Genomic DNA, 24,895 nt, shown 5'->3' on the forward strand with positions numbered 1-24,895 from the left:
TCAAGTGATCCACTGCTACACCCAGTCTGTTCATGTGATCCACTGCTACATCAAGTCTGTTCAAGTGTTCCACTGCTACACCCAGTCAGTTCAAGTAATCTACTGCTACACCCGGTCTGTTCAAGTGATCCACTGCTACATCAAGTCTGTTCAAGTGTTACACTGTTACACCCAGTCTGTTCAAGTGATCCACTGCTACACCCAGTCTGTTCATGTGATCCACTGCTACATCAAGTCTGTTCAAGTGTTTCACTGCTACACCCAGTCAGTTCAAGTAATCTACTGCTACACCCAGTCTGTTCAAGTGTTCTGCTGCTACACCCAGTCTGTTCAAGTGTTCCACTGCTACACCCAGTCTGTTCAAGTGTTCCACTGCTACACCCAGTCTGTTCAAGTAATCTGCTGCTACACCCAGTCTGTTCAAGTGATCCACTGCTACACCCAGTCAGTTCAAGTAATCTACTGCTACACTCAGTCTGTTCAAGTGATCCACTGCTACATCAAGCCTGTTCAAGTGTTCTGCTGCTACACCCAGTCTGTTCAAGTGATCCACTGCTACACCCAGTCTGTTCAAGTGATCCACTGCTACACCCAGTCAGTTCAAGTAATCTACTGCTACACTCAGTCTGTTCAAGTGATCCACTGCTACATCAAGCCTGTTCAAGTGATCCACTGCTACACCCAGTCTGTTCAAGTGATCCACTGCTACATCAAGCCTGTTCAAGTGTTGCTGCTACACCCAGTCTGTTCAAGTGTTCCACTGCTACACCCAGTCTGTTCAAGTAATCTGCTGCTACACCCAGTCTGTTCAAGTGATCCACTGCTACACCCAGTCAGTTCAAGTAATCTACTGCTACACTCAGTCTGTTCAAGTGATCCACTGCTACATCAAGTCTGTTCAAGTGTTCTGCTGCTACACCCAGTCTGTTCAAGTGATCCACTGCTACATCAAGTATGTTCAAGTGTTCCACTGCTACACCCAGTCTGTTCAAGTGATCCACTACTACACCCAGTCTGTTCAAGTGTTCCACTGATACTCCCAGTCTGTTCATGTGATCCACTGCTACACCCAGTCTTTTCAAGTGATCCACTGTCACACCCAGTCTGTTCAAGTGATCCACTGCTACACCCAGTCTGTTCAAGTGATCTACTATTACACCCGATCTGTTCAAGCAGCATTCGTGTTCACTACATTAAATAGCCTTTACTTTTGTATTAAATATTCTTCAAATATTACATTATAGACGACACGTATTTGATAGCAGACCGTGTTTGAAGTTACTTACTCTCGTGCTAACACTTCAAAATATCAGTGTCCTGATCTGCGATTGACAATACAAGAATTCTATATAAAATGGTTACAAGTTAGATACGTTTTAAAATACAAAGAGCTGGCATCTTAGGCAAGTGGTGACTGATCACACCTTGAACTCAGAAAACGCCAAAATGAAATGTCATACTTGTAGCCTCTATATACTCTGTATACCATTGAGTTTTCCATGTATACAAAAATACCAAAGCTAAGATAAAACTGAAAAGTTGTTGTTGAAGTGTTAGATTGACCAAATTGTGCCTCCAGTACACAACGTGATCAAAGAGACAGGTAAATTGTTGCTACTTTCAGCTATTATATTGTTAGATATAGAGACGATGCTTTCCAAATTGGAATACATTTATCAAACTGGATGATCTGAAGTATTCAAATTATTAAAGGGGCTTGAAATAGTAGGCTTGAGAAATTTAACTGAATATTTAACTGGAAATGACTGTATAACCGATACTGTCATGATTTAACAGGAACTGTGTGGGTCTCAGATATAATGACATAATTCAACACGCACTACATGGGTCATGCCTATAATTGATTGACTGAACACGAAATGTGTTAGTCACACCTATAATGGCACAATTTTACACGAACTGCATGGGTAACACTTATAATGGCACGATTTAACACGAACTGTGTGGGTCATGTGTATAATGGCACAATTTAAAACGAACTACGTGAATCATATGTATAATGGCACGATTTAACACGAACTACGTGGGTCATATATATATAATGGCACGATTTAACACGAACAGCGTGTGTCAAGTGTATAATGGCACGATTTAACACGAACTGCGTGTGTCATGTATATAATGGCACGATTTAAAACGAACTACGTGTGTCATATGTATAATGACACGATTTAACACGAACTACGTGTGTCATATGTATAATGGCACGATTTAACACGAACTGCACGGGTCATGTGTATAATGGCACGATTTAACACGAACAGCGTGTGTCAAGTGTATAATGGCACGATTTAACACGAACTGCGTGTGTCATGTGTATAATGGCACGATTTAAAACGAACTACGTGTGTCATGTGTATAATGACACGATTTAACACGAACTACGTGTGTCATATGTATAATGGCACGATTTAACACGAACTGCACGGGTCATGTATATAATGGCACGATTTAACACGAACTGCGTGTGTCATGTGTATAATGACACCATTTAACACGAACTATGTGTGTCATATGTATAATGGCATGATTTAACACGAACTGCGTGGGTCACACCAATAAGATTTTAAGCCGTATACCTCGACATTCAGCCTGAACATGTCTTCACATTGTGCCATGCACTACTCATCTTATAATACAATTTCTCTTGTTAAAATATAAGATTATCAATTGATAATGGGAATGGAAAAAGATCATACACACAAGGGACGATTATGGCTGTTGTTGCTTTTACATTTTGAAACTTGAAAGAAAATTGAACAAAAAACCATACAATTATATTTAACTTTAGCACCGTATATATTTATTCGTAAGTCGATTCCAACTGCAAATAGAATAGAATCCGATCTATTGTCGCAAATATAGCATGGTATATGTTGCTTGTTGTATTCATTACTACTAACAAACTGTATAAACACAGACCAGTCGGCGCATTATGCGAAATCATGACCGAATCTATGTTGATTGTAGTTGAATTCGACTTCTAATTAATTTGTAGAATTAACGAGAACTGCGAACATTATGAAATATGCAATCTCATCTTGAAAATGTCATATATTAAAGGATTAATGCCACACCTAATTTCAAATGTGCACAATTTAAATATAATCTTCCTGGAAATTGGTTCCATCAACATTTGTACGTTTAAATAATGCAATGCAGTTTTACTGCATTTTTATTCACATTGCGACAAAACGAATATTTTGCCTATATATATATATATATATATATATATATATATATATATATATATAATATATATATATATATATATATATATATATATATGTGTGTGTGTGTGTGTGTGTGTGTGTGTGTGTTCTTTCTAACGCTAACATGATCAGACGTTCCGGTGGCCTAGTGGTTATAGCGTCCGCCTCGGATGCGAGAGGTCGTGGGTTCGATCCCCGGCCGAATCATACCAATACCTTACAAAAAATGGCACTAACAGCTGATTCGTTTAGCGCTCAGCATTAACAGGTTAGTTTTAGGACTGGTCAGACTGGTGTCAGGATAATGTGATTGGGTGGGACATCATGCTACATGTCTGCGGCATGATGCCCCAGTGCTAGACATCACTATATCGGAGCGATATGACTGAAAAAATTATTAAAGCTAGGTTACAAACCCAAATCACACACTTTTCAGCACACGATAGGCTTTACATGTACACACACACACACACGCACGCGCGCGCGCTAACCTGACTCACCTCTAGCTTCAGCAAACACTATGTGTCGATTGACTGGTACACAATGTGCATCCTGATGTAGCGATGTCTGAAGAACAGCTGTGGCGAGTAACAAAAGCGGCTAATTGTAATACAAACCATATCTAAACACCACTTTATTCGGCATTGATGTAAATCGATATTGTGTGTAACTCTCAGGTTAAATGATTAAATAATTCACAAGTCGATAATAAAATATATGCTTGTTCAGCCCTGACAATAAAGTTTCCAATTGAATTTCAAGACAAACAAAAAGCTAAGGACAGGAAGTCTATAAAGATACTGTAGTTGGATCTCGCAATGGTTTGTCATTTGGTTTACAAGTAGGCTATATAATGAGTCAGATAGGTCAGTTAAATCTAAAACAAATGAAAGATGTTTTAGTCTGTCTGCATCTACATCAAACAAAGTGGTCATTAAAAGTATATTAAAATTCCAAGCAAGTGAATAAAGCACATTTCAAAGGAAATTGCTCAATACAAGAATTTTCACTTCCTCTAACAGTGACTTGAGTGGCACACCGACAAGTACGAATCTGATTATGAAACTTATAAAAAGAAAACCAAACCCAACAAACAAATCCAAACCCACTCCCAAACGAAAATCCCCATCCCCCCACAAACAAAAAGCTAAGGACAGGAAACAAAAACACGCGTCAGATGTAGCGCTTCAAAAAGAACATTACCTTCTTAGAAATATTCGGACCCGCACTGCAGCAACTAACAGCAAGCACTAGATTGAGTAAAGGCACAAATTTCTTGGATTTCTGTGCCCTATATGATTCAAGGGAAATACAGTTTTTTTCGACATTTAATGGCAAACAAGGACTACGAATTAGTACTTTAAATTTCTTTTACAGATACTGTAATCAAAGCCTCAACTGCTGAAATAATTTCATGATCTCGCCGGAGCAGAAATTATATTTGTCAATCTACCGCAGATCAGGGATGTTTTAATATGCATATTCGCATATAATCATCATTTCAAACGACAGTGTCAGTTTTTTTAGAGAGAAAATTCAAGTTTTTATTATGAAATATATAAAGACATCAAACTGAATATTTGGTCGAAGATATAATATGCATTCGATGAATAGAGTTCATTTTTATTGTATGTGTCAAAAGACATCTTCTGTCCATGATCGATTTGTCGACCAGTGTGTGTGTGTGTGTGTGTGTGTGTGTGTGTGTGTGTGTGTGTGAAAATCTATTTACATGGTAGCTCGTAGTCCAGATCATGTTATCAAAGAAAATTTCACACAAAAACAAAGGATATATTTATAACTTTCTTGTTATTTTTGTAACTGTCCTTTACATTTACAGGATTTCATTGAGAAACGATGTTCGTTTTCTGGCTTTTTTGCAGAGCTTATATACAAAGACAAATCAAACTTGTTTATTACATTGAAGGTTTTGGAAGTTACTCTAAATTTCTAAAGGACAGGCATATATCACATAATGCCACGAAATCGTGTTTGATATAGTCCATTTCAGCATATATCTTTTTAAGCTGAATGTGTAAGTTGAGTTCAGTTATATGTTACACGCATTAAACTGAGAAAGTCCGATATGCTGATATTAATAATCTCGTAAGTCCTTCCTATGAAAGAACCGCTCCGGTGGCCTAGTGGTTAGAGCGTCCGTCTCGGAAGCGGGAGGTTGTGGGTTCGATCCCCGACCGAGTCATACCAAAGACTTACAAAACTGGTAAAACAACTGCCTCGCTTGGCGCTCAGCATTAAAAGGTTAGTGTTAGGACTGGTCGGCCTGGTGTCAGAATAATGTGACTGGGTGGGACATCATGCTACATGTCTGCATCATGATGCCCCAGTGCTAGACATCACTATAAACTGCCACACTGTAGACATCATAGCGATATAACTGAAAAATTGTTAAAGCAACGTTAAAAATCCTAATCACACACACACACACACACACACCTTCCTATGAAATGAGTTTAATATGTAAAGAAGTCAGTCCATGTGCACACATGTCTAATGCATATGACTATATTCTTACTTCACGCATATCTTGAGGCTTTTCTAGTGCATTTTACACGGTTCAGTTGTTGTAATGTTAGCTGCTCCAAAGAGTCATTATTGTTGTTGTAGGGTTTAACGCCGTTTTTCAGCACACGATATGCTATACATGGCGGCCAGTATTAATGACATACGTGTCGATAGTGGAGTAAGAACCCGGGAAAACCCCGAAAAGAACCATCGATCCACGAGAAGCTACTGACAAGCTTTCTGAATCCTAGACTTGAACCCACGCAGACAGAGGTGAGATGGCAATGACCCGTAACGGGGAGCGCTTTAGACCACTCGGCCACTTGGGACACCTAACGTTGTTATTGGTTTGGACGGATAATCTTGGTCAACTCAACGTGAGGAGCAGAAAAATCCGGGCGAATGCATCTTCGGGGTTGGTAGGTTCCTAGGGAACCTTCAGCAAGTCTGGCGGAATGGACTTCACACAGGGCCGTAGTGAGCGATCACGGGCCCTGGGTTAAGGAACACCCGGCCCTCTCCTACTTCTAGTTCAAAGAACATTTGTATTTTATATTAAAAAGTGTTGTTTGGCCCGGCGGTCCCCAGATATATATATATATATATATATATATATATATATATATATATATATATATATATATATATATATATATATACTACACGAAATCATTCCTCAGTCCTTCATCGTAAGCATTGGCTTGGGCATATCAAAGTTCCTGATGGCGGGAGATAACAGCATTATACCTGTTGATATGCAATATATTAGGTTTCATGTGATACATTGGGTTTCTGTATATGCGTGATACTCTAATGCGACATCATACTTGTTGACGATCAATACATTAATCATACATTTCGATAAATGCAGACATTAATCATACATGTCGATAAATCCAGACAGTAAGCATTCTGTCCAGCAGATCAGTAGGTTAACCACACACACACACACACACACACACACACATCCATGAATTGATCGTACCCACTGAAGAACGGTCTAATTCACGTGCTCTTGTTATGTGTCATAAATAAACATCTAATTCACGTGCTCTTGTTATGTGTCATAAATAAACATCTAATTCACGTGCTCTTGTTATGTGTCATAAATAAACATCTAATTCACGTGCTCTTGTTATGTGTCATAAATAAACATCTAATTCACGTGCTTTTGTCACTTGTCTTCCGTTCGATAACATCCACTTTTATAGCGAGTTCAACTTACTCTTATGGTATCGTGTATCATCCACACAACGGCCCAGGTGAAAAATCTTCGATTTATGTTAACCGGCTTCTGTAATAATTTAGCTCTTAAAGTAGCAAGTGGAGAATATAAATTTCACATGCGTACACGCACACATATGCATAAACAACCAAAGAAAGTAGAGAATAATTAAGAATCGTTTAAAAAATGTATGACATTAATTATTTAAAATATTCATCGAAACCATGAATATTATATTCCCTTGCACGCATAAATATGTCCTTGCACGGAGAGAGAGAGAGAGAGAGAGAGAGAGAGAGAGAGAGAGAGAGAGAGAGAGAAAGAGAGATGCGTATAGACAAAACAACGTTATATTTTGAAAACTATTTCAGCATGTTAAAATAAATATCATACTAATGATGTCAAGTAGTCGCCATTCTAAACGTTCAAATGTGAAAAACTTTATAATAATTATTTTCTATCATGCCACCAAGTTATTAAAATATGCATATAATTTGTTACGTCGAGTGTGTGTGTGTGTGTGTGTGTGTGATTTAGATTTATAACGTAGCTTTAACAATTTTTCAGTCATATCGCAACGATGTCTGCAGTGTGACAGTTTATAGTGATGTCACAGTCACATTATCCTGACACCAAGCCCATCAGTCCTAACACTGACCTTTAATGCTGAACGCCAATCGAAGCAGCTGTTAGTACCATTTTTGTAAGTTTTTGGTATGACTCACCCGGGGATCAAACCCATGACCTCCCGCATCCGAGGAGGACTCTCTAAGCACTCGGCCACTGAACGGTCAATTCCGTATCTCAATACATGGTAAAGGTAATGAGATGTTGTATCTCAATACCTGCCACCTGTTTTCAGTAGTAACCTACTTTTTAGGCTACAAATTTTGCCAACTCAACGTCACATTACAATTGTGAAGGATAAAACAAAGCATTTATTTTGTTCTCATCCTGTTTGACTCGTATGTTTAGTCAAAAGGCTGTTCTAACCAAGAATTTTAAACATTCTTAACCCTGACCAATCTACTCAAACTTGTTACGTCGAGGAGACTGGAATCTCCAAACAGCTTAATTACATGTTATCACCATTTTAAGAAATTACCAATGGAAACTACATACAATATATTCTTTAACAATATTTATGCTTAGACGATGCAAGTCTCTGGATTGAATTTACTGGAATCGTGTTGACTTATTTGAAAGTACTTTGCAACTGTTCTTATTGTATCTAGAGCTATCTCATGTATTTCTCAATAAAAATAAAATTTAAGGTTATTATTTTGTCTTCATGCATGTGTGAAGTAACGTTTGCGACTGAATCAATAAGTTGTTCTCGGCTACTATATATGATATTTCGTAGGCGACAGAAAAGGTACAGCTGCCAATGTTGGTTAACAGTAAGATACAGAGAAAATTCGGATTTTGGAATTTTCGCAGTTGCTACATTGGGGTCATCTTTGTATCCAGACAGAAACTCTAATCAATCATCTATCAATACATTGCACAGGACTTTTCCAAACACCCATGACTAAGCATTAACCCTTCTTAGAATCGGTCACCAATTTGTAAGCGACTATTACATGCTATAGTAAACTCTAAGTCAATCTTGCAGCCATTCGGTTTTCCGTTACGGCCACTTATACCAGAAACAAGTACCAGCAAGTGAAATGTATGAGTGACTAATAAAGCTAGTGTTATGTGCATTTAAGTTTTATTGTTTGTTGGATTTTCTTAATGATGTTATATACACTTGCATTTTGTCCAAAATCAAGTTCACTGTGTACCTGACTAGGGACATTGATTTTGTAAACACCGACAGTTATTTCTCTAAGATTGTGGACTAAATATTAGGAATCATTATCAATGGATGTACACATGGTTACCTTAATCTGAGTCTAGGACGTTATAATACTCCATGATAAACCTGGTCTGTCTAATGTTCGCCATGTTCTTTATTATCATTTTAGCAACATACATTATCTTGTTCTATTTATCTGTCTTAATATTTTATATAATGTTGTTTACTTGAGAATTTTACTTATTATTGCCCTAACATCTTGCAGCAGGAATAGGCTATTGTTGTGTTCAGAGTTTAATTTGGGTGGAAATATTTATTCAACTTATTAATCATTAGAAAGACAACGTGCTCATCACTGATATTCTTGGTAAGAGACATTAATTTGGAATTATAGTGAATTCAGACAAGAGCATTTCTGGTTTATTATATTTTGATATATCGAAAGACTCTTAGGACATATCCATAATTCAGTCTGTTGGCACATTACTATATTCGAGACTACAGGCACATCAACACATTCAGGATTGGAACTTATTTGGAATACCACTGGAATTCAGTTGGAACTTTACGCATTTGGACTTGTTGCAAAACGTTTAGGACTATTTGGGATTTATTTCACAATACTATAATTTTTTTTTCACATTTTCACTTTAGTTTCTAGGGAAATGCTTTATTTGTTGAATTTTACTGAACGTGTTGGTTTTCGCTCTTTTCTACACTTAGTTTAAGACCAGAGATTCGTAATATTTGGCGCTATCCTATTTTCCATATTGCCTGCCACTTTCCTTGTTATCCGTCATACACGGGAAAAACGGAATGATGTGTACTGCTTGATTTTACAACAAAAAAAAAAAAACGTTTTATCGATCCTATGGTTGATGTACGTGATAACATTCAGCTTTTTTATCTGACAAATATAATCATTTACTTGTCTATTTCATTGCAACAAAATGTTGTTTCTACTTCTGCTTCCGCCTCAGAATGTTTTAATATCAAAGTTAAAATCTATTTCGTTTGACTTGGACCTTTCGAGAGTTAAAATTTAAACTGATGCGTGCATGAAGTGTGCAAAAGCGATCCAGTGTATGAACCCATGTCATTGTGAACTTTTCGTGCTCAGATATATCATTTTGTATGAATAACAAAGCGCGTTGAGAGAATCATGCCAAGGAAAATTCATAGACTCAGGGAACGGTTAGAAAACTGCTTTGATCTAGGTCAACTAATCCAGCAGACCTCACATTGCTGATTCATATAAATTTGTTTAGTTGTGCTGAAAAACGGACATTTGAAGTTATATTAAGGAGAATGACTCCTATGGAAAGCATTTCAAAATAGAAAGGTATTGTTTATTTGGTTACTATTATTATAGTCTTCATAGTCGATATATCATCCAGCTCTAAATAAAAGTTCCAACACATTTATATAACAGACGCATTTTTTTTTATCAGCTATGTATTGCAGACCATTACTGTTTACTGCTGCTTGAACGTGTCAAAGGTTTTCTTCCTAACAGTAACTTATCGACTGATAAAAATTCATTTTTGTTGATTTGTAGGATTTTGTTACATTATATTGTTTTGTTGATTTGTATGAGCTTGTTAATTGTGTTGTTAATAACATTGTTTTGTATGAGCGTGTTACATTGTGCTGTTAATAACATTGTTTTGTATGAGCTTGTTACATTGTGTTGTTAATAACATTGTTTTGTATGAGCTTGTTACATAATAACGTTTTGTAGGAGCTTGTTACATTGTTTTCTTAAAAACGTTTTGTAGGAGCTTGTTACATTGTGTTGTTAATAACGTTGTTTTGTAAGACCTTGTTACCTTCTGTTGTTATAACATTGTTTTGTACGAGCTTGTTACATTGTGCTGTTAATAACGTTGTTTTGTAAGAGATTGTTACATAATAATGTTTTGTAGGAGCTTGTTACATTGTGTTGTTAATAACGTTGTTTTGTAAGAGCTTGTTACATAATAACGTCTTGTAGGAACCTGTTACATTGTGTTGTTAATAACGTTGTTTTGTAAGAGATTGTTACATAATAACGTTTTGTAGGAGCTTGTTACATTGTTTTCTTAAAAACGTTTTGTAGGAGCTTGTTACATTGTGTTGTTAATAACGTTGTTTTGTAAGAGCTTGTTACCTTCTGTTGTTATAACATTGTTTTGTATGGGCTTGTTATATTGTGTTGTTAATAACGTTGTTTTGTAGGAGCTTGTTAAATTGTGTTGTTAATAATGTTGTTTTATACGAGCTTCTTACATTATGTTGTTAATAACGTTTTGTATGAGCTTGTTACATTGTGTTGTTAATAACGTTGTTTTGTACAAGCCTCTTACATTCTGTTGTTAATAACGTTTTGTAGGAGCTTGTTACATTGTGTTATTAATAACGTTGTTTTGTAAGAGCTTGTTACCTTTTGTTATTAATAACGTTGTTTTGTAAGAGCGTGTTATATTGTGTTGTTAATAATGTTTTGTAGGAGCTTGTTACATTGTGTTGTTAATAACGTTGTTTTGTAAGAGCGTGTTACATTGTGTTGTTAATAACATTGTTTTTGTAAGAGCGTGTTACATTGTGTTGTTAATAACGTTTTGTAAGAGCTTGTTACCTTGTGTTGTTAATAACGTTTTGTAGGAGCTTGTTACATTGTGTTGTTAATAACGCTGTTTTTTTAGGAGCTTGTTACATTGTATTGTTGATAACGTTGTTTTGTCGGAGCTTGTACATTGTATTGTTGAGTGTTGTTAATAACATTGTTTTATATATGCAGTTACATGGAAACTACGCAATATTTTCGAAGGCAGCTACGGGTGAAAACGGAGCAGTGGTTTGCGACGATCGAGCATTAGCTCTTTTAAGAAAGGCTGCAAGATTTAATACTAAATCTAATTTATGTTCTAAATCACTGCATTTATTTGCATCTTGTTACTGGCACAAAAATATCCAGTTAAACGTACATCTTTTGACTGATCGATAAAATCGATTAAGGCCATATATGAAACGGTTTCTGAAATAATTGTTAATAATTAAATTTCGTCCAATTAAGGATAAATGATGATTTCAATATGGCTTGAGACTGTTCAATCTTCGACTGGAATCGGTTTGGTAAATGCATTCTATTTGATAAACAGTATTTCAGTCATAGAGAAAATATATGGGAGTTTGATTTCCAGTGATTTATATACGTTTACGTTTATATTTTATTAAATAGGAAAATCCAATTTCTCAGGATCATGAAAAGCAGGACTGCTTTCCATAACGCCAAGAAATCGTTTTGCGCCGAATTTGTTACTTTTTCGATTCATTTAATCAGCTTGTGAAATCGTTTCAATCCAATTCATCATTGGAAGTAACTGTAGAAGTTCGTTTACATCCGATTTATTCATAATAGGTCCATCATCCTATCTTTTCTTTATATTTTTTAGATAGTTTCGTATGGCACATATTTCAATGATAATTGTAAGTAATGTACACATGTATATTATGATGTTAGCTATTAGATACTCGAAACAAAATATACCTTTGCAACGTTGACACACACAAAAAACCGTTGAAAATTCAAATTATTTTATATACATGTAGGATATCGGTTATTTCAAAACGGTACCTCATCTTGTTGATGTAATTTACTTTTGTTTCAGTTTACTTATGTCAATATCGAAAACACATATTTACCACCAAATAGCCAAACTAATTCTTCATGGTACGAGCTGTGATTTTCAGTGTTGTTCTTTAACGTGCAAGTGCAAAATGTTACATGATCAGTTGAAACATACCTATTGACATACTTATAAAAGTTTCACTTGATTAGACTTTAAGACGCAAAGTATATTTTAAATAATAGAAATACAATAAACGGCGACTTTGCAAAGAAATAAAGTCTTGGATTTTTCCTATGGTTTTGTCCTATTGGAAACCAAGACATTATCGACTTTCCAGGAAGTGTGGCAGAAGGAATTTTCCTAATGCATATATATGAGCGATTAGTTTTGTAGGTTCGGGACAAATAAAGATAGGAGCGATATACAAAAAATGTGGTTATCTGGCCACATAAGTAACATGATTCAAGAGAGAAATAAAAATTAAATTTTTTGGCTAGACCATACTATTGGTACCCTTCGAACATATTTCCGTAGGATCTATCTATCTATCTATCTATCTATCTATCTATCTATCTATCTATCTATCTTTCTTTCTTTCTTTCTTTCTTTCTTTCTTTCTTTCTTTCTTTCTTTCACATAGTCAGTATAGTTTGCCTATAGTATCTGCAGTTTCATATTTTTTATTTTATCACACGTTAACAAATCACTTTATGCGATTCTGATTGGTCCTAAAAGGACCATGTAATTATTGTGTAGTATTCTCTTTCCTGATAGGCTGCGATCGTGGGAAAACGTTAGTAACCTCGCCTTTTGGAAATTCCTGTTTTCAGTGAACATTTTAGACCGCCATTTCCGATTCGATTCGCGAAATGGAATTGGGGGAAAATTGTCTCGTCTTTTTCATTATGGCCAATTTACCCCGAAAGTGGTTCGTTTTGTTATGTTTTATGTATCATAACATTAAAAATGTATAAAACCCCCAAGACAAGAACAATAATAACAAGTGAAGCTCAGTTGATAGCAGGGCAGGTGCGGGAGTGGCGAGATAGTATATCTGCTGCATAGAATAAACGCTATATACAATCGTGATTAAAATGTGAACTTACAGAAGGAAATAAACCCACCTTTATTCACCGAAGAATGTAGAATTAAACGGTCTCCCTTACTGAAAGAACTTTATGCAACTAAAGCATATTTACTGGGTACATATGTGATGCAAGTCTGACTCAAAGTCCGAGATTTTTTTAAGTCTTCTGTAGAGTCTAATGTTCCAAATCAAATACTGCAAATATCCGGTCGCAAATACATTACAGTAAATATGTGTATTTCAAGCATTCAGTAATCTTCTTTTCACAAAAATATCGCAACAATGTAATGTTTAGTTTTGATATAGCATTTCAAGGTCAAAACTGGCAATATGTAGTTTAGGCCTACCCAAACCTTTTCTGTGTACCATATCAATGTGACATCACACGCATTGGACATTTTGTGCTGAAAAATGATTTTGCATTTTGTAAAATGTTCTGTTTATTTGGATGGACGCTCATTCTTTGATTTATTATTGGTAAACATGTAAAGTCTACTTTTGTTATGTCAACTTTGTTTGGGACTATATTTTACGCACAGCAAATGAGAGGCACAGCGTCTATCAGAATGAACGAAGTTATTCGTTCTTTCTATCTAAACAATTTCTACTGAAATAAAAACTATGTGATAAAAAGAATCTCAAATAGGTAATGATTTAATACTAAATTTATGAAACGAGTTGAATAATGGCCAGCTTTTGCAAGCCTTGGTGAGCAAAAGAGCTGGATATTATTCAACTCGTTTAATAAATGTAATATTAAATCAATACCCATTTGAGATCACACACACACACACACACACACACACACACACGTGTGTGTGTGTGTGTGTGTGTGTGTGTGTGTGTGTGTGTGGAGAGAGAGAGAGAGAGAGAGAGAGAGATATGTTTTCCTGTGGGTTTTTTTTTTGTTCTTCCGGTCGATACAAATCAAATCAATTTAATTGAACTTTCTCGCATTGTTTGCTAGACTTAAATTTGAACAAAGTAACGGAACAAAATGACATAGTTACATCATCCAGCAAGTAAACAAGGTCGTGAAACACTAGCTTAAGATGATCACAAAATCTGTACAAAACTCCAAATTAGTATTGACGATTGGTAAACATAATACGTGCTGATGTATTGGTACTTACGGTCGGATGGAGAGCAGCTGATCGAAAGTTTTTCAATATAAGAACATGCCGCTTTAACATTGTTTGAGTAAATCGATATTCTTTCCTGACAATGGTCAGTTCCAGTAGTGCAATTTATCTTCTTAACTGCATCGTATAAATATACTGCGCGAAGGTGTCTATTCAGAAGGAAAGAGAGGTCAAAGTAGGCGAGAGAAGCACCTAAAACGTAGTAACGATGATCTAAATGCTTTCCTAATTTACAACCAGGGCAGAAATTATATCCGTATTGTTATGGTCAAAATATGTGCATTAAGGCTTCGAAGGAAACGACTTTCCGCAGAGCATAATAATTGGTCTAGAAGCAGCGTGTTGTGCTTCCGAGAAGTATGGTAACCGGAAAAAACAACACAGTAATACTGCTTTTGCACAAGTATCTGTCACAACAAAGTAATCAGTGGCCGTTAGCAAAATGTGAAAATCTTATAGGATAATAATCCGAGCCAATAGATGTTTCAATTTTTTTTAAATTCCTGATGAAGTTTGATGTTTCTGCTTGCCTTGTGACTGACAGATAAGAATTAACCGAGAGTGTTGTTTTTTCTTCTTTTCTAATGACTGACAGATACAAATTAAAATTGGAGATTTATTCTTCACGCCGGGTTTTAAGTAGCACTTTAGTCCATGACATTTTAATGTGATGGCCACTGTTTTAATTTGTCTACCCATCGCCATAGGTAACACAAGGCTTGCTTCGTTATTTGCTATATTTACAATAAATCGAAATTTCAGCAGACTGAGCAAAGTTAATTTTTCAAACAAATAATAATAATAAAAATAATGAGGACTTTATATTGCGCCTAATCTTTAGAAACTCTAAGCGCTTTACAACATTAGACAACACCTATAAGATAAAAAACATATAATGATATGATTATAAAAACAAACACCATGAAATTAGAAAACATTAAAAAACATGCTGAGAATATTTAAGCATTAAAGTATATTTAAAATATCAAGTCTTCACTAATGTAAATCTACCGTTTAGTTTGTTCTTTGATTGCTTTGGGGAAAATTGTATTTATTTAAAATAAACTCCAAAACGCATATTAAAATGTACTTTCTTTCCTCCCAACAGATATCAGTGTTAATCAACATGGTAATCAAGCAATACAGTAAATCTGTGTTGGCAAAATAGAAGAAAGAAAAAAAAAAGGGGGGGGGGGAATACACAAAAATATGTATTTTTCTTACCCAAGAGATAAGAGGATTCATATACGTAAATCAAAATTACTTTTTTTTTTTGCGGCCAGTCTCAAAGTTCCTACAGTTCATGAGGAGATTCACGCAATATTTCCCTCATAGTTATTACAGTAGGATATTCACGCAATATTTCCCGCATAGTTATTACAGTAGGATATTCACGCAATATTTCCCTCATAGTTATTACAGAAGGATATTCACGCAATATTTCCCGCATAGTTATTACAGAAGGATATTCACGCAATATTTCCCGCATAGTTATTACAGTAGGATATTCACGCAATATTTCCCGCATAGTTATTACAGTAGGATATTCACGCAATATTTCCCGCATAGTTATTACAGAAGGATATTCACGCAATATTTCCCGCATAGTTATTACAGTAGGATATTCACGCAATATTTCCCTCATAGTTATTACAGAAGGATATTCACGCAATATTTCCCGCATAGTTATTACAGTAGGATATTCACGCAATATTTCCCGCATAGTTATTACAGTAGGATATTCACGCAATATTTCCCGCATAGTTATTACAGTAGGATATTCACGCAATATATCCCGCATTGTTATTACAGAAGAACGACACTATCTTTTGCGAAAAAGAGAAATTGCTTTCCTTCTTTCATCGTAAATCGAATTTGTTCCAATTATTATGAAAACAATTTCTCGTCTCAGCATATTACTTGCATTATTGAATTTGTTTCGTGTCATGATAAGTCCGATTATATCTTTGATTTTCCTCCTTTCTCTTATTAGCTTATACAAACTGCATCGTTTCCAATATTCGATATGCATATCTTATGCTCATCGGCATTTATCTGACATTGTACGGTAATTAATTTGCTTAGATTACGTTTATGTTACTTGTCTATATCTAGGAATAACAAGGTAGGGTTGTCAATAATTACAGGCAATGTGGTCGCAATGGTCTTTGTCTTTCTTACAAATAATGAGAGAGAGAGAGAGAGAGAGAGAGAGAGAGAGAGAGAGAGAGATATTCACTGTATATATATAATATGTCAACATTGTTTGTATCACTACACTTGGTGGTAGACTATCGTGATCAAAAGAAAACATGATCTTGCAACAATGTTTTCTTGCAAACGGCAGGAAAGAATCTTTTGCAATGGACCATATGTCAGTTACGGACTGGACACAAGTGTTCTCGAATATTAAGGAGGCAAATATAAATAGAAACGAAAATGCTACAAGACCGAATAATTTCTTGCTAAAGAAGTTTCTGAAAGTGTGTTGTCATTTGCAGTGATCGTTATATGAATGTTATTTAGATAAAACACTATTCACGGCCAATACACTTTTACATGACATTGCATACACTGACAACACTCTCTTACTTGTCTATGGATTTTGCCAATGTCAGACAAAATTGAACTCCTGAATTACAGCTCAGCTTTACAGGCAAAAATAGAAATGATACGTGCTTACGTATTATTACGCACAAGGGGTCTCATACCAAGCGAATCAAACACCTTGGCTTGATTTTTTCGTTTTTCCCTATTTTTAAGGACCTCATACCATGAGTCTTTTTCAACTGAAAGGTTCTTAAATGCGAAACTTCTATAGAGTTATTCTCTAATCACCTAATGGCAATACTACAGGATGTTTTGACAGTTTCACTGCTGTATGTTTAATTTTCTTTTCTTGTTTCATGTTTGTTTGACTCACCAGCACTCCTTTCTAAGCCGAATATTAGTACTTCACCTTATGCAATGTAAAACACGGCCCAAACATCCGATACAAAGAAGTATTCGTATCTAAAATTAATAAACACGCATACATAAAATATTCAGATTATTCTTTATGTTGAAAGATTCGAGTGATTGTATTTTATGAAACTAATCCATGCCGTTATGAAGTGTCGTGAAGGCTGTACATAACGATGCCTGCTTCTAGAAATTGGCTGATTATTCAGGTTGAGAAATATCTTTCCAACACCGACTCCCCATAATCAGCAAAACAATCACAAAAGACTACCTTAGCTATAAACGGTCACGTAAATACAAATAGCACATACCATTGGTCTATTACAGTATTTAAGCTGAACTGACGCAAAATAAACGTTAGTAAAAACAGGAAATCTTTCAATGCACAAACCACATGTTTAGCGAACTTTTTGATTTTTGGTTACCACCAGTTTTGTACACTTTTGTGAGCGATGGTGCAAATAACCTATTTGATTGATATTTGTGGTCTATCTTGCACATCGAACAAATCACTTAAACAGTTTATTCAGAAATGATTGTAAATGGAGAGCTAATGTTTACAAGCTATTTATAACTGTTTGGAGGAAATAATGTCAAATCACGATCGTTTAACTGATATTTTATCAGGAAACATCATCATCAAATTTACAGTGGGCATTTGGTTTGGTATATATATATATATATATATATATATATATATATATATATATATATATATATATATATATATGTGTGTGTGTGTGTGTGTGTGTGTGTGTGTATGTGTGTGTGTGTGTGTGTGTGTGTGTGCGTGCGTGCGTGTATGTATGTATGTATGTATGTATGTATGTATGTATGTATGTATGTACGAGTGAGTGAATGATATAAACTGGTCGTCATTGTTTTTTTATGCAAATATTTTAGAAGCGTACGAAACTGTAAATAGAAATTGCGATACCTGTACACAATTATCAGAAGATGGCACACTTCGCACCATTTAGTCTTATATCAGTCTCCAATAATCATCACGCAGAGTTCTGGGCAATAATTGAATCATTAAATTGGATTAAAGACCAAAAAGTTCCAAAAGCAGTTATCATTAGCGACTCAGTGTAATAGAATCCATCTAATCTCACAGCACCGAATCAAGAGAGCAGCTCTTGGCTAAAGCCTTCCATATGCTTAAGGAATTATCCATAGCGGATCGGATAGTTGAATTCATGTGGATACCTTCGCATATAGAAATCCCTGGTAATGAGCTAGCCGACAAAGTCGCAAAAAACATGTTAGGGAACTCTAACCCTGCCCCACTCCAATATAGCATAACAGAAGCCCAAAGCATAACAAGAAACTATTTTAACCAGAAATGGCAGGAGCACTGGAGCTCCACTACTAAAGGCAGGATACTCTACTCCATTATAAAAGAAACCAATAGGTCCATCAAACCACCCAAAGTGAACAGCCTGGACCAAAAAAATTATCAATCGTATCGTAACCGGAAAAAACAAAATTAGCAGGAAGCTTTGGCAAACATTTAGAACCCAAGCCTGCTAATATCAAATGCTCTCACTGCAAAACCATTAAAGACCTGCCACATATATTCAATAGCTGCTCAAAATATCAGGTAGCTAGAATGGAATTTCAAAATGCCCCCCCCCCCCGAAAACATTATTGGAACCCCTACCACTTACCCAGATTTCATTAAAAATAAGAACCCCTACATAAATCTGACCTACCTAAACCTACTTAAATTACTAGACATATCCAAGCCAACAGAAAAAATATAAAACACCCTAAAAACATAAAATCAACAACCCGACCTCACTAAACAATAAATTTGCACTAGCAGATGGGCACCCTTGACATGTCCTGGGGGACCTGAATACTCAGCAAGGGTGTCCCTCATGCTTAAAAATAACAACCTGTAAAACATACATAACCCACCGAAATACTAACTAAAGCCAGATTAATATACATAGACAGACGGGCGCTTTTGATACGTCCCTAGCGACCTGAATACTCAGCAAAGGTTCCTGTCTTCTTAAATCCCAAATATATCCTTAAAAATCAACAAAAATAATATAAAAAAATCTTCTCTGCTCTCTACCTAGCCCTAACATGAGATACAGCCAAGTTAATACTGCGGCCTTATTCTGTCATACAGACCATACTAACACTAAAGCAGCAGAGTTTTCCATCCAATCCAACCTAGCTCATCTTTAGAACAATTTCGGACAGAAGAACCAAAACTCAAAATTCGTGCAAGTACATCCATTTAGACCAGTACTCTGGAATGAGCGGACTCCTGCCTGCAGATGGTCGCCTGCCTTTCTGGTCACTTCCTCCCTTGCCTCAGTTGGACACAAATAAGCGTGCAACGCGCGCATGAAACACCTAACATAAAAAAGCAAAAATAAATGAATAGCGAGTGGCACTATGGTGTCAGAATCCTTACACAATTCTGAAAAGAGGACTACAAGAACTACCCAGTCCAGCATCCAGAAGAAGCAGCTAACTACATTTATACGCTACACAGATACAAGTTCCCCGAAATTACCCGAGAGGAAAAAGGACTGCGGAGAAATATAACGAAGCAGAAGAAATACGGGGACTTTTGTTTAAAAAGCCCTTCTAAGGGATACCGATATTGTTTCTTATCCAGGGAACCATTTTGGCTTGATCCTTCAATCCACCGCTTCAAAATTTAAACCTTTTATGACCTAACAGTAACTAAACTTTTTATATGTCGCTCAGACATATTAATTATTAAAAATTTGTAGGGCATCTACAACGTACACTACGTACTAGAATTTGTACGGTTGTTAGGACGTGGAAAATTTTTACAACTGGTTTTGATTTGACTCATGTGCACAGTTGGTTAACACATTATTGGCATTTTTTATTGTCCATTAGTACAACTAGACTAAATTTGACTTAAGTACGGGCTGGCGTTCTTGGGAGTGCACGACATCCAATGCTGGCTTTCCGAGTTCCTTGCCCTCTTGCCTCTCTCGGACATCGTATAACGGCGGAGATGTGGAACAATTTCCACCCGCCTAAAGCTAGGTGTCCCGATGTGACGTCATCGTTGCGACCAATCGCAACGGGCGTTACATACTGCTTGGCTAGACACCTAGTACACCTAGTACTTTTCTAGCCAGACTGACATATATTTTGCAACCTTAAAATGTCTATCGAAGATTCGAAGATGGCGGCGTACAAAATGCTGGCATAGGGGAGCATTGTCTAAATATCCAACGCTGTGACAAATACGGCCAAGCAACCGATACTATCAAATGACCAAAATATTAAAACCTTCACTTTAAGTTTTCAAGGATAAACATCTCTGGTAGCTATTTTGAAACCTTAGGTACATCGAAAATGGTTTCCGAATGGCCAGATGACAAATGTTCAATTACTTGATTCTTGTATGAGTCATATTAGGTTGCGGATGATTTAAGAAACATCTGAAACTTAGATTTATAATAGGTTGTTGACTGATGGGTTTTATGTTTTGTTTTGACTTGTCACATTATCATTAATGCCGCATTTTAGCTATTTGCATACAGGTGTAAATATCATAGAAAATACTTTGTACAAAACTGCATTGTTTCTTTGACGTATTGAGAATTTATTGGCACAAATAGGTAAAATCATCAAGAATGCCATCACGTGATCAATCACGAGATCAATTATCTTTTCAATGTGTGGTTCAATATCGTGCAGATAATTGGGAACACACAGCTAATTGATTTCATGATTAATGTGCCATTAAAGACAGATTAATTTTCATTATAACTGTATGACCTTAAATAATTATCCATTTCTGTGTTAGAGAGCCAAAGATCCAGTCATCTTAAGTACACTGTCACAATAAATTAAAGCTGCGAACCGACCGATATTAAGGTCGGTCAAATTGAACGATCGTCATCCAAAGCTGTTGCCAACATCCTATGAATCAAGTTCTTTTTGGTACTAAGATTCTCTTAAGATTGTATTTTCCTGTCTAACATATTTAACAGCAGGAACGACACATCAATTTGCATTTTATGTCTGAAGAACCATATTTATCCCAGTGGAAGAGTAGTTCATGTGTGAATCTCATAGCGCGAAACTAAGGCCTAAGAATGCATGATTACCTACTAGCTTTACTTCACCAAGTCACACACCACGGTGGCATAATATATGCATGTGTGTTTGCGTGCGCGCGCGTATGCGTATGTGTGTGTGTGTGTGCGTGCGGTGTGGGGAGGCGCACAATCACGTGAAAGAAATTATTCTATAACATAAGGTATTCTATCGCCACAGTTTCAGAAATACTTTGGTAATGTTTCACCTCTTGATTTTTGCCATTTTGAGGAGATATAGAAAATTCTATACATTGTTTACTTATTTTCTAAAACAATTTAAATTTTCTACGTCTGTCGATTAAAAAGCACTCTAAATATCAGGCAGATCTGACGATTGACTGGCGTTATACATAGGCGAGTTAAGGTTCTTGTCAAATGGAAACCAACTGAAAACAGTTTGGAAGCCACACTTTAGGTCTGTTAGGAGCACAATACTCTATTAAATCATCAGATAGGTCATTCCCATTTGACAGGAGCACGGTACTCTATTAAATCATCAGACAAACCATTCCCATTTGACAGGAACACAGGACGCTATTAAATCGTCAGATAGGTCATTGCCATTTGACAGGAGCACAGTACTCTATTAAATCATCAGATAGTCATTTCCATTTGACAGGAGCACAGTACTCTAATAAATAATCAGATAGGTAATTCCCATTTGACAGGAGCATAGTACTCTATTAAATCATCAGATAGGTCATTTGGTCTTGATTAAAGTTCAGACTATCATTTTTACTTCCTGGAGTTAGCACAGCCTGATTAAGTAATTTGCGCACATTTTATAATAACATCACTGTCGGTGACTTCGATCTAGCTATAAAGTATCAATATATTCAAACTCCTTGTTTGCTTTGTTACATCCAGAGGATTGAGTAAAATTAATAATTCTTGGATCTGTCATTAGTGCTAGAAAATAATTTAACAATTTTGACTAAATAGTGACATTAATTTAGACTGAATACATTTTATTAAGGAAACACAACGTGCTTATTGACGAATGGGAGCATGTACCAACTGTTTTCTTTTACAATAATGTGAAAAGCAGATTGTTGCAAAATTTCATTTCCTACCTGTGTCGAATGTCCAGCTTCAAGCAAGCACGATTAAACCGAGTGTGTTAGCTTGCATGTCCATATACAGGTGCGATTTCACTTGACTATAGTGACTATATAGTTACAGCATTTGTTTGTATCTACTGCCTTTATATTTTTAAAGTATGACGGAACGGAGAAGACATGTGGCGTAAATGAATGCAATGCAAACACGCCTCTTTCTTGTATAGTTTCAAATCAATATCGCAACAAAGCAATCATAATATATTCCAAAATCAATATATGTACGCGTTCATGCAGCTAAAATTGTATTAACGTTTGCTTCAAACTTGTAAATTTAAAAGTAACGTTGGTAAATCACCGTAAAATAAGTAATTACTTTTCAGGTCGCTTCCGGTATAGAAATTGACATCTTTTCTTGACAACGTTCGTCGTTCCACATTGTTCTACATCAATCCTTAGCAGCGAACCTAATTAGTGTCTTGAACACTCTTGTGGGTGAAAACGTTACAACCCGTAGCAAGCGAAATCAATATACTAGTCCGATAGCTCTTTCATGACGCATTTGGGTTTTAGAATTACGACTTCCGTAATGTCCACGTGCTTTCAAGCGAAAGAACACCGTGTGCGAAGGTTAATATTTGTAAAACGTAGAGGCGAAAATTGTTATTTTCCATGGAGGCCTCTGTGATTATTCTCAGCTATTTTTCAAGGTAAATGTAGCGAGCAATCTAATTGAATCAGTTTCTTTCAGCTCTTTTTGACCAGATAACAGAGAAAGTAGATACTGTTTTTACTCTAACATATGTCATGAGTCGGTGTGGAACCAAGTGGATTGACGACTGGTAGTTTGGGATGGTGATATTATTTTTCCAATGTTCAATGTAATTCAAGGCATTTTAAATCTTGAAATCGATACAAAAATGACAATACGGTGATTTCTTTTTCATATCATTTACAAGAAAGAAGTCAGTGCAGCTTTGCGCTAAACACATTGTTGTGTACATCTCCACATTCGCCGTTTGTTTGTATTGCTAAGCAATTTTCAGTCGTGATACATATATTGCAAAGGCTAATTGACTTCCCAATTTTTACTCCTTCATATTGTGTCAGTTCCATTTCGTCTTTGTGTAAGGCAGTGTTGACGCTTGTAATGGCGTGACACTTTGATGCCAATTTGAAAATTTCTCAACAAAGAACACGCAAGCCCGTTCAATCCATGCTGTAAATCTAGGTGCTACCTTTAAGTTGTCTTTACCCGAAGATAACAGTTTTGAAAACAAAATTGGATTCATCTTTTTTTATATATACATTGATTAAGCATAGCGTAAGCGACAGCTAATATGCAAATGAGATTTGACAGCGACGAACCAATATTATTTTCTCCATGAGAATACTTTAAAGTGTCGCGCATCGTCAAAGCAGGATGTGTGTGTTTATGTGTTTGTGTATGTTTGTGTGTTTGAGCTTGTTTAAACTGAAAATAAAAGAAATTAGAACTTTGATTAGTTTTAGACAATTGCATTAAATTTCATGAGCCTTTATAGTGCTTCTGTTGAGACAAGTGAACGACTGCCACAAATCTGGAAAATAATTTTGTGGCATGTTTGCCTTCTTATGTTTTTTGATTATAATTTTGTGGCATGTTTGCCTTCTTATGTTTTTTGATTAAAATTTTCTGATTTTCAGTCGTTGATAATAATAATAATAATAATAATAATACCACCTAAAATCATGATTTTAGCAGCTTATTGACTTTTTGGTTTAGTTTTGAATTTTGAAATGAAAGAGTCGAAACGATAATTTAATTTTTATGAGATGCAGTTTCAAAGGCTTTTATCCCTGACAGATGATATCCTTGTCAGATTATGACAGATGATATCCTTGCCAGGTTATGACAAATGATATCCTTGTCAGATTATGACAGATGATATCCTTGCCAAATTATGACAGATGATATTCTTGTCAGATTATTACGAACGATGTCCCTGCTAGATTATTATAGATGATATCTCTGCTGCAATAATAAATAATTAAAAAAGGATATATATTATTCACAGATATTTCTAAACAACTAACGCGAAAACCCCCAGCAGGTGGAGTGAAAGATGTGTAACATCCTATGGGTTTGGAAATGGTTATCCG

At 35.8% G+C, this 24,895-nt stretch overlaps 1 protein-coding gene across 9 annotated transcripts in view; it reads right to left on the bottom strand.

Annotated features, from left to right (window-relative positions):
• Window positions 1-24,895, bottom strand: part of LOC149781212 (G protein-coupled receptor dmsr-1-like) — a 470,961-nt gene that overhangs the window by 6,544 nt on the left and 439,522 nt on the right. The window contains exon 1 of one of the 9 annotated variants that reach the window (XM_089935292.1): window positions 6,985-7,003. The exons of the other annotated variants lie outside the window; for them this stretch is intronic. The gene's annotated coding sequence lies outside the window, so the exon portion shown is untranslated. Of the gene's footprint in view, window positions 1-6,984; window positions 7,004-24,895 lie in introns of those variants that run through there. 9 annotated transcript variants of the gene reach the window in all.

The sequence above is a fragment of the Sinohyriopsis cumingii genome, chromosome 15 (genome assembly GCF_028554795.1).
Source record: "Sinohyriopsis cumingii isolate HCF-2022 chromosome 15, ASM2855479v2, whole genome shotgun sequence".
Taxonomy (NCBI): domain Eukaryota; kingdom Metazoa; phylum Mollusca; class Bivalvia; order Unionida; family Unionidae; genus Sinohyriopsis; species Sinohyriopsis cumingii.